This window comes from Poeciliopsis prolifica, unplaced genomic scaffold (assembly GCF_027474105.1).
Source record: "Poeciliopsis prolifica strain line A6 unplaced genomic scaffold, Auburn_PproV2 SCAFFOLD020, whole genome shotgun sequence".
Taxonomy (NCBI): Eukaryota; Metazoa; Chordata; class Actinopteri; order Cyprinodontiformes; family Poeciliidae; genus Poeciliopsis; species Poeciliopsis prolifica.
In genome coordinates this window covers 953,394-965,584 of record NW_026562395.1, presented here as the reverse complement: position 1 = coordinate 965,584, position 12,191 = coordinate 953,394, and the positions used below count along the sequence as shown (strand labels likewise).

At 38.4% G+C, this 12,191-nt stretch overlaps 1 long non-coding RNA gene and 1 pseudogene across 1 annotated transcript; both read left to right on the top strand.

The window, feature by feature from the left end:
* Nucleotides 1-8,273: 8,273 nt before the first annotated feature.
* Nucleotides 8,274-11,255, top strand: LOC129369276 (G2/M phase-specific E3 ubiquitin-protein ligase-like; annotated as a pseudogene).
* LOC129369087 (uncharacterized) lies at nucleotides 8,603-9,128 on the top strand. Its single transcript, XR_008606918.1, has 3 exons — nucleotides 8,603-8,652; nucleotides 8,789-8,862; nucleotides 9,073-9,128. It is a non-coding gene; the product is annotated as an uncharacterized LOC129369087 (long non-coding RNA).
* Nucleotides 11,256-12,191: the final 936 nt, after the last annotated feature.

Genomic DNA, 12,191 nt, shown 5'->3' with positions numbered 1-12,191 from the left:
GCCAAGATACTGCGCAGAACCCTCAAGCTCCCAGGCCTCTGGTAGAGGACCCGAGCTCAGAGGATAAGAACCACCCGCGGTGGGTGAGAAGGGAATTTTTATTTTTTATATATATACTCAAAAATGGGGCCAACATCAGTCACCTCCTCTACATGGATGACATCAAGCTGTATGCCAAGAGTGAGCGAGACATCGACTCACTGATCCACACCACCAGGATCTACAGCACTGACATTGGGATGTCATTCGGACTAGAGAAGTGTGGTCGGCTGATCACAAAGAGGGGGAAGGTGATCCACACAGAAGGAGTCTCACTCCCACAAGGAACAATAGCAGACATAGAGGACAGTTACAAGTACCTAGGTATACCACAAGCAAATGGCAACCTCGATGAGACCACAAGGAAAGGAGCCACAGCTAAATACCTCCAACGAATAAGGCAAGTCCTGAGAAGCCAGCTCAATGGCAAGAACAAAATCCGTGCGATAAACAGCTATGCCCTGCCAGTAATCAGATACCCTGCTGGAATAATCAGCTGGCCAAAGGAGGAGATAAAAGCCACAGATATTAAGACTAGAAAGCTACTAACCATGCATGGAGGGTTCCATCCCAAATCCAGCACCCTGAGACTGTACACGAGCCGCAAGGACGGAGGCAGAGGACTAGTGAGTGTGAGAACCACTGTCCAGGACGAAACAACTAAGATCCATAAATACATCAGGGACAAAGCCTCAACAGACAATGTGCTCAGTGAATGTCTCAGACAACAGGGAACGGAGGTTGAGGTGCCAGAGATACCATCATGGGAGGACAAGCCCCTACATGGGATGTACCACCAGCAAATAACCCAAGTGGCTGATATCAGTAAATCCTACCAATGGCTGGAAAAAGCTGGACTCAAGGACAGCACAGAGGCCCTCATCCTGGCCGCCCAGGAACAGGCCCTAAACACCAGAGCAATAGAGGCCCAGATCTACCACACCAGACAAGACCCAAGGTGTAGGTTGTGCAAGGAGGCCCCTGAGACAGTCCAGCACATAACAGCAGGGTGCAAGATACTGGCAGGAAAAGCGTACATGGAGCGACATAACCAAGTGGCAGGCATAGTGTACAGAAACATCTGTGCAGAATATGGACTGGAAACCCCGAGATCAAAGTGGGAAACACCCCCAAAGGTGGTGGAGAACGCCAGAGCTAAGATCCTGTGGGACTTCCAGATCCAGACAGACAAAATGGTAATGGCGAACCAACCAGACATTGTCGTAGTGGATAAACATCAGAGGAAAGCCGTTGTGGTTGATGTAGCAATACCAAGTGATTGCAACATCAGGAAAAAGGAGCACGAGAAACTGGAGAAATACCAGGGCCCAGGGAAGAACTGAGAGGGCCTGGAAGGTGAAGACCACAGTGGTGCCTGTGGTCATCGGGGCCCTCGGGCAGTAACCCCCAAACTGGAGCAGTGGCTACAACAGATCCCAGGAACAACATCAGACATCTCAGTCCAGAAATGTGCAGTCCTTGGCAGCCAAGATACTGCGCAGGACCCTCAAGCCCAGGCCTCTGGTAGAGGACCCGAGCTCAGAGGATAAGAACCACCCGCGGTGGGTGAGAAGGAATTTTTTTTTTTTTTAAATATATAGCCCCTGGTTAAAAACCAATGCACTTAAGGCCTTTTAATATTTACAAAATATTTCCAAGGTTGGTTTTGTGTAAAAAATGAAAAAAGGGAATAAGGAGAAACATGCATTACTGTTTTGTACATTTTAATCTGAGTGATTAAATGCATTAAGGGAGAAGTACTGTGGTAATGTGAGAAATGATGAAAAAAGCAGAAAGCCAAAGTTTTCTGGAGGTAACTTGTGTACATACATAATTGTATTTTTGTTTTAGAAATGATCTCATCAGTTAAAGACTATTGAATTTCCTAGCTATGAAGGTAGTTTAAATTAACGAGGGACAAGTGAACTCAATACAGAGAAAAAAACTACGGAGCCCCCTAGGGGATATGGGGATTTTTTTTCTTTTGCGTTCTCTCGCAAAACTTTTGCGTTCTCTCGCAAAACTTTTGCGTTCCCTCGCAATACTTTTGCGTTCCCTCGCAATACTTTTGCGTTCCCTCGCAAAACTTTTGCGTCCCCTCGCAATACTTTTGCTTCCCCTCGCAATACTTTTGCTTCCCCTCGCAATACTTTTTCTTCCCCTCGCAATACTTTTGCGTCGCCTCGCAAAACTTTTGCGTTGCCTCGCAAGACTTTTGCGTTCCCTCGCAATACTTTTGCTTCCCCTCGCAATACTTTTGCTTCCCCTCGCAATACTTTTGCTTCCCCTCGCAATACTTTTGCGTCGCCTCGCAAAACTTTTGCGTTGCCTCGCAAAACTTTTGCGTTGCCTCGCAAAACTTTTGCGTTCCCTCGCAATACTTTTGCGTTCCCTCGCAATACTTTTGCGTCCCCTCGCAATACTTTTGCCCTCCCTCGCAATACTTTTGCGTTCCCTCGCAATACTTTTGCTTCCCCTCGCAATACTTTTGCGTCGCCTCGCAAAACTTTTGCGTTGCCTCGCAAGACTTTTGCGTTCCCTCGCAATACTTTTGCGTTGCCTCGCAAGACTTTTGCGTTCCCTTGCAATACTTTTGCGTTGCCTCGCAAAACTTTTGCGTTCCCTCGCAATACTTTTGCGTTCCCTCGCAATACTTTTGCGTTCCCTCGCAATACTTTTGCGTCCCCTCGCAATACTTTTGCCCTCCCTCGCAATACTTTTGTGTCCCCTCGCAAAATGCAAAAGTTTGAGGCAGCGAAGACAACAATGGAGCAGACAATACACTCGTGTGTGAGTTTTGTGGATTTTTATTTTGAAATTGGCCTACAATATAAGGATATTCAGTCTCTGCTTGCCAAAAAGTATGGGTGTCACATCAGTATGCGACATTTGAAAAGAATACTTAGTGCACGAGGACACACTCGTCGCTACTATTTTGCTAACTTGGCAAGTCTGGTGGAATTCGTCAGGAGAGAACTTCAGTCCTCTGGACAGCTTCACAGATATCGTTGGATGTATGCCAAATGCAGGCAACATGGTCTTTGTGTAAGGAAGGAGGATGTCCGTCTGATCATGAGAGAATTAGATCCAGCGGGAGTGTCCTCAAGACAAGCCAGACGTCTTCAAAGAAGAAATTACTTCTCAAAGGGTCCGAACTTTATTTGGCACATTGACTCTTATGATAAACTGAAGCCATTTGGCTTTTGTATTAATGGAAGCATTGATGGATTTTCACGAAAGATTATCTGGCTCAATGCATACACCACAAATAGTGATCCCAAGTTGATAGGAGGGTATTACACTGAAACAGTAAAGCGTTTGGGAGGGTGTCCGAGAGTTGTTAGAGGGGATCTTGGTACAGAAAATGTTTATGTCAGAGACTTCCAGAGATTCCTCATTCCCACTCAGCCCAACGACCCTCTTGAAAGTTACCTCGAAGGAGCAAGCACTGCAAATCAAAGGATTGAATATTGGTGGCGCTTTCTGCGGATGGAGTGTATGGAGTTCTGGTTGTCCTTGTTTGCTGACATCAGAAACAATGGATTCTTTGATGGGGGATTTCTGGACAAAAGCATTCTACAGTTTTGCTGCATGGGACTCATACAGGTGAGTTAACTGAATTAAATTGGATATTTATATGATGGATAAGATACTTTGGAGGGAAGAAAGCCTGAAAGGCATGGACATTAAAATCAACATTAATGGTATCTGGTTATTTGTGGCGTTCACTGTCTAGTATTTCGTTCGTACAAAACTTGAATGTCAAGCGAACGCTCAATTTTGTGACGTAGGTGCATACTTTCATCACACTAAAAAATGGAAATAATGCACGACGGGGGCACACCCATAAACGAAAGTGATATGTTTCTACAAAGAGAAGTATATGTCTTTGTGTTTTTATGTGGTAAATTATAATATAATGAAAGAAAGTGATTCTCTAGTTGTTGTTCTTTCGTGGTCACTGTTCACACACCTGTGGTGCTGAAAATGCACTGGTTACTTTTTCTACCTTAAAGTCATAACACGAAAGAGCAGGTCACTTGCTGTTATAGTGTGAGATTTTACACTACAGCAGCAACAAGGGATCATTTTGACAGCTGCATTTAAACCTCTATTATAATGAAGATACATTCAATTTCATTGACTATCATTTTTTTAAAACCAAATCAAAAGTGAACGAATTTTAACCCAATAGCAGGCGTTTAAATATGCATTAAGTTTCTAACTGTGTCAAAAGTCAAACTGTTACAAGATACCAAAGTAATCTTTAAAATCAATTCATCCAAGAAATGTCACAATGTATTTCTATAACTCGGTAACAACTGTAATTGTATGAATGACAGTTCTAAACAGCAAGTCTGAAAGTACTTTATAGGAGCTGTTTCTCTTTTCTTAGTTAAATCTTATAATTTAGATTTAGTTAATTTTTATTTTTTCCTTATTTTCTAGTTGATTTATAAGTAAAATTTTTGTTCAGTTTATTTAGAATAAGTTTGCTGGTTAGTAATTCACTTAAGTTAATTGATTTAATTTTGGGACGTGGGTGTTATGCAGTACAGATTTGAACTAGCACATTATGCACGTGGGTGGCCAAAAGGTTTTTTACCAGTCTATTCAGTTAGTCATCAGTCAGTCTATCCAATCGGTCAGCCAGTTTATAAAAACAACAGGTGTAGGAATCAGACTGAAAGAAGTAGTGGAATCCTGTTTTGTCTGAATAGTGGAATAAAACAAAGAACTGCATTTTGACCTTTTGTAGAATCCAAAAGGTGACTATTTGAGTTGAATTCACCTTCACAATTGATCATCTTTTAGTCTTACGTTTTGTTACTTTTGAATTTGAGTTTTGGACAAATAGTCAGTACAACCTAAATAAACATTATTTTGCAATTATGACATGAAACAGTGACTATGCCTAATCCTTTTTATAGCTGAGGTTAACAAGAATTTACTCAATTTTTCTGTTTTGTTACAGGATGAGCTGGATGACACAGCACAAGTATGGAATACACACCACATCAGGCCATCTAAAAACTTGCACGTTCCCAGCGGTCGGCCCAATGTGATGTATGCCCTACCTGAACTGTGCAGTACTACAGACTTCCTCACTCCTGTTGAAGTTGAACAGATTCAACTGTGTAGAGATGCATGCACTTTTCGGCAGACCATACCATGTGATTCTGCTGTGTATGACATTTGCAATGTTTTAATGGCAGAATATGGTCTAATGACACCATCAGATCCATATGATTCTGTGAAACTGTACATGTTACTGAGAGATGCCATTAGAGTATTACTGTGAGTATTGACTGGAAAGAGCCTGCCATGATAGGGTTCCACATGTCTCAAAACGGAGCTGCTTGTTTTCGATTATGAGACATTAACATGCATTCTAACTGTTAAACTTGATAAATAATCTGACTTTTTTTTTTTCTTTCTAAAGTATTAAAATAGAAGCAGAAAACTAAATGTTCCTATTACAACATTAATCCATCTAAGTGCTGATTTATGTTTGCTAAGTGCAAAAGTCAACATGCACAACACACAGCTGTGGATAAATGTAATTACTAAAAGTCCAGAAAATACAGTTCTTAATTTACATGAAGCATTGGAAACAAACTGCATATTTGTGTAAACATTTATTGTGAACATTCACAGGAAATCCAAACATGTATCCAAAAAAAAAAAAAAAACCTTGCAAGACAATTACTTAATGTTTAAGTTTACCTAAAAACATTTTTGGCACCACCAAAACAATAAAACAGGCCATAAAACAGAAAACCAAGGTTGGCAGATGTTACAAACACTCTGAATTTTGTTGTATTTTATTTATTGTTGTGTTTACTTCATTTCATCATCCAACCATCAAAATAAACTTTCTGTTGAATTTCTAAACATACTTTGATAAAGATGAAAATACAGCAATTTCACTGCTGGAATACTATCAGGAACTATTAGATAAAATTGCCAAAATTACAAGAACTGTGAATTCTTATCCCTTCAATTCCTAAAAACACTCTTTTACATTTAGAAATTCTACAAGAAAACAATGTTTTTAAACCAGCGTTATGTTATGTTCTCAACATTGTACGGTGGCCCTGAGGTGCTTGAAACACAACAACATTAACGAAAACACAACAACATTAACAAAAACACAACAACATTAACAAAAACACAACAACATTAACAAAAACACAACAACATTAACAAAAACACAACAACATTAACAAAAACACAACAACATTAACAAAAACACAACAACATTAACAGAAACACAACAACATTAACGAAAACACAACAACATTAACGAAAATACAACAACATTGGACGACAGGTCGTTTCTCTTTTGAACCGGAAGTTATGCTTGAGTGCTTCTTTTGAATGAGAACCCAAGGAAGCGGGAATACAGTCAATTCGTCATGTATTGCCCGAACTGTGGAAAGGAGGTGGTTGAGCCGTCACCAAATTTCTGCAGTAATTGTGGCAAAAGGCTTGAAGAAACTTTTATGGCGGATACTCCACAATGTTCAAGTAAGTTAAAAAGCATAAAGGAAGATTCATATTTCTTATGGATGTAGTAACTTGCTAACGCTAGTGGTCTCCAGACCGTGTCCACTGTCATTTAGTTGTTCATTATAAATGCAATTAAAAGTACACAAAGTCGCTATAATACAGCAGAATTGTATTAGCTATATATCGTAAGGTCCGTCACAGCCTTAGGCACTACTTTTTTTTAGGATAATTGGTGTCGTTCTGGTTCTGCTGCACTGCGATCAGGCTAGCCGCCTTTTTGGAAGCGAACTCGCACTTAATTTATACTTGTGGTAGCTTTACTTCAGTTCGTAATACATATCGTCTGTTTGCATGAATGTGATGTGCGACATTTTTTCTTTGCTTTACTTCTAGCACAACAGACTATCTCATCCTGCCCTACACCAGCCCTCAGCACCTTCCTTGAATACAGAAAAAAGAAAAATGAGGAGCGACAAAAATATTCTCTTGGGAAAAAGGGGTTAAAACAAAGGACAAAAAGAAAGTTAGGGTAGGTCCGGTATGGCTCCAACCAAAACAAGCAGCTTTTAACTAATGGACTTGCTTAAAGAAAGTTCTGCATAGCACAGCTATACAGAATAATTGTTTAACAGTAACAGCAAACTGTCAATTCATGATCAGTCAAAACAGTAAATCATCTATTGATTAATTACTGAGTAATAGTTGTCAAAGCATTGTTCTGTTTGTATCCAAATCTGTAGTTCAAAAGTAAAAGCTTGAAAATGACTGATATGAATAGCTAATGGATCTGTTTGCATGTTATTGTAATATAAGCCAGGAGGAATTAAAAACAACACATTTTTTTTACTATTCTTTAAAAAAAAAAAAAAACATTGCTCAATCTTCCACATAATTTTTTGTTTCAGATAAATATTGGATTGATGACCATTCTGAACAATTGTCTAAAGCCACGGCGTGGAAAAACCATTTCGGTTGCAACAAACCCAGAAGTCTCTGCCACACCTCTCCTCAGTCTTGCTATTAAAAAATGAAGGACTTCAACAAAGATGTCAAAGATGGACCTTTCCTCCTTCTGTACCCAGATGGGACAGAGGTTATTAATATCCCTGGGACACAAACACCTTTTACCCTTGCAGCTTACAAGGCTGAAGTTGGCAAGACATATCAAAGGATATGTCTTTTCCTCTGCTTGAAAAGAGACTTTGAAGAAGGTAAGCTCAGATGTCTGCGCTTACATTGGCACATTGCAATAACTGCAATAAATCTAAATCTTAAAGCTGTGCAATTAAGCATTAGTGGCATGAATCAATAAAGTAATAGGTGTACATAGATTGGCTCTGACATGTGAAGTTACTTTCTGGACACTTGATAGGTACATTCAGTTTTTTGTTTTTACCAGTGCTATGTTTGTCCTTTCTGATACAATGTAATATAGTTGACCGAATACAGTACTATCACTTAGTAGAAGTTAAGTTGTTTTGTTTTTTTCCCCTTGTTTTGCAGTTGGAAAATTGTCAGACTTGTCCGATTCTGACCCAGAGATTGTTATTAGAAAATCCTCTGACTTTGATCTTGCTGATACACTGGTAAGTCCAACTTCAAATGTATTTGGTCTGTCATTTTTATTTGGTTGAGTGATCACAACAAGCGCATTTTACCTAAGCTTCATTGGACTATGAAGATGTTAAATTGTGTTTCATTTTCTTCAGCCATGGGAACCTATGGATGAGAGCAGTCGTTTACAACAGGTGGCAGAAAACACAGTAAGTTATATTTTAGGGACATATCATAGCATGATGTGTGTACATGTATCAATAGTATTATAACCTTCATTGCATTTCATATAGTATGGATTGGTGACATGTTGAATGTGGATATTTGTAAATTATGTGGTTATGGGAACATGTCCAATGAAGTTTTTTTTTTTTTTTCAAGATGCTTGTTTTTAAATGTTGAATATACTGGATTGGAAATAATTATTAGACCACCCTTGCTTTCTTCATATGACTTCATATGTTCAAATTACCCATTAATATGTTTTTTCATTGTCCTTTAAGTAATGGTGTTGGGGATCTTGCACTTGCAAATGAAGTAAAACAGGTACAACTTTTTATTATGTCACACCACAATCCACAGATTTTTATCTCAAACCTTTTAGTAAAATATTTTGATAATTAAAAATAACTGTAGAATAGTCAATTATTAAGTTTCATTTTACTCTTTTCTCTGTTTTCAGGTTATGGATTTGGATGACAACAGCAACAATCCAAGCACCAGTGAATGTGTCCCTGTCCAGAGCTCCTGTTACAGGTGTGTAATGGCTTCTGTCATAAAGAAGAAGGGTGTGTGTTGTGTCATCATGACAAGGTGATACTGATAGATCTATTGTGTCATCTAAAGTGCATTTATTTACTTCGAATGTTGTAAATATAACTTCTGACATAAATGGAATGTTTTGTGAAGGACAGTTGGAAGTTCCCCCCCCTCCATCTATATTGTGTGCACGTTTTTGCTCCACAGAGACTACACCAATCTCTTTGAGCCCATTGTTATTGATGATGATGATGATGATGATGATGATGGGATTGAATATTTAACCGAAGACAAAAAGCAAGACCTGCCCCCAGAAGAACATGCGTTAGTAATTTTAATATTTTGTATTAAATTAACCAGCATCCTGCTCATGCATAATTACATAATGCTAAGTGTGATCAGTCAACTGCTTTAAAATATTTTTTTTTCTAGAGAAACAAATGTGCAGCCACATGATATTATTGCAGAACTGGCCATGGGTATTGACCACAAGAAAGTCAGCCGGTTCAATATATGTCGGACTGATGTGTGGGATGGAGCTGTTCGGGGCTTTCAGAGGAGCACATACTCCGACAAGAATGACATGTTCATCAAATTTAACGATGATGCTGGCTGGTTGGAGGAAGGGTTGGACACAGGTGGCCCGAGGCGTGAGTTTCTCACGCTTCTCATGGCCATTCTGAGAAATCGCCCGATCTTTGATGGACCCCAGAAAGTCGTTACATTGTGTGCAATTCGAGAGGTGAGACATTTTTTTGGGTTTGTGAAGTGGTAGTACTTCTAAAATCAAAATTTGCTGAAAAATCAGCTTATGTTTTTGTCATAAGCAGATCTAAGATTTAATTACCCACAGTAATTCTGTGCTCTGTACAACAGCTGCCAGGGAAGATGAGTATTTTTTAGCAGGAAAGATGATTGCCGTATGTATTGTACATGGGGGACCAGCACCACATTTTCTCTCAAAGAACCTGGTCAACTACATGATAGGGAATCCAAGTTTCAGCGCCACTGTTGAAGATGTTAAAGATGAGGAGATAGGGAAAGTTCTGAAACAGGTAGGAAATTACCTAGGCATAGGGAATAGATTTATTGTATGCCAAACTGGAGATTATTTTCATTTTATTTATTATTAATTTCAGATTGAGTTTACGAAATGATTATGACAAAGTACCAAGTTTGTTTTATCAAAGCTTGACAAATGTTTTTGCTGTGAAAGGCCCGATTTCAGCCTGTCTCAACAGATGTTACATTACAACACACAAAATGTTAATGCTATGTTTTTATTCATAACAAAGATGTTTTTAAATTTATAGTTCTGTACTTCTTCTGGAATACTGCTTGTTTTGTAGGTCCTGGAAGCTGATTCAGATGAATCTCTGCTAAATGTAATTTTGCAAAATAGTGGGATGTTCCAAACTGCTGGATGCTTCAGAGGGGTGAAGGCTTCTGAGAAGAAAGCTTTTGTAGAGGAGTATCTCAGATGGTACATCCTTGACAGAAACCACAGTGCCATTCAACGGTAATCAATAAATAGTTATAAATAATTAAAAACTATTCTGAAGTTCTATGCTCAGTACTCAAGATCATTGAGTGTTGATCTAGAGTATCAATGCTCAATGTAAATACTGTGAACAACTGCCACTGACATCATGACACTAATTAACTAAGAAAAACTAATTAGGTATAAAAAATTGGGATCAGATTAGAGATATGACATTAGTAGATCAGACATCAAATTAACCAGCTTCCTTCCTTAATTGTTTTTGTTTTTAATCTGTCGTAGGTAACACATCTTTTTGTGTTTTTCTGAAAAATTGTGTGAAATATTAGAATATACAGAGCAATACTTGCCAAATTCTGAGTTTCACCACTTCTATCATCCATTCGGAATTTTATGTGCAACAGGTTTTGAATCGTTGTTCACCATTACACAGATTAATCATAGGCATGGCACATGAAAAATATTTCAATGTGACTTATAAAAATATACTGTTGCATGACAATTTCGTTTTTTGCACAATGAAAACATTTTTTTAAGTTTCAATTTTATATTTTACTTTTAATGATAACTTTTGAGCACTGTGGAAAATTAGCTTTACTTTTTATTTTTGTTTATCTTTTTGACTTTATATATACTCTATCAATACAGTACATTGCTTATCGTTAACAGATTCAAAGATGGACTGGCAAGTCTTGGTTTTTTGCTGCACTGCAGCAGCATTCCAGTGTCCTGTCCCCCAGTCCTATGTTTCTCTGCCAAGGCTCTGACTGCTTCAGACTTGGAGACCATGTTCCAACCAGATCTCAGCCCTGTAGGAAGCAACAGGCGGCAAAAGGAGGGCAAAACAATTGTCTTCTGGGCAGATTATTTGCTTGATTGCGAAGATTAGTAAGAACAAATTGTGTTATTCTAAAATTGTTTGTTTTATTGGAAAACAAAAATAAAAAGAAATAATTTGTACAAGGCATTATCTATTAACTACATTGTTTATCATCTTTCAGAGAAAACAACTGCTGTATCTCTAGAGGAAGTCCTGATGTTTGCAACAGGTCTCACAACGATTCCACCAGCAGGCATGATGCCATCCCCACATCTTGAGTTTTTGAGTGATTCACCCTTTCCTATTGCAAACACCTGTGCAAACACACTTAAACTGCCACTTTTGGAATCTTACGCTGATTTTAGAGCTAACATGGACTTTGGAATACAAAATGCTCCGGGATTTGGATGTTACTAAAATTCAAAAACATGGTTTCTTGGTTAAATGTGTTTCCAAAAAATAGTTTGTTTTGCAAAACCTTTTCTTGTTATGTTCTTTCTCGCAACTTTTAGCAAGTTAAAACAAATACTCAAAACTGTTAATTAAGAGTGTAATGTCAGATTTTATCTTCATAGTTCAAACTAAATGCACAATTTTGTGTATTAAAAAAAGTTTAATTCCGAATAACAATGAAGTTTTCACTTTATATCAACAAAATGAACAGGAGACAAAATATAAGATTTGATGTTGCTTGTTTGTGTTCACAGCCTCGCAATGTTTTTGAGCAATAAATACAATTCCATTGCTGACTCCCAGTCTTGTGACTGCTGTTGTCCATGTTGTTGCATGGCTTCCTGTAGGTATTCCTCGATGTCTTTATCCCCACACAACTCTGTCACCTGACTTGCTTCTGGGAAAACATCCAGATCGCTGTCCTCAACAGGAAATCCACAATCTCTTGATCCATATCTGCAAAGTCAGAATATAATTAATAATAGAATTGTGACAGCTGTTTTCTCTATTTAGTACAAATACTTGGAATCGTCTTTTTTTTTGCTGGCTATA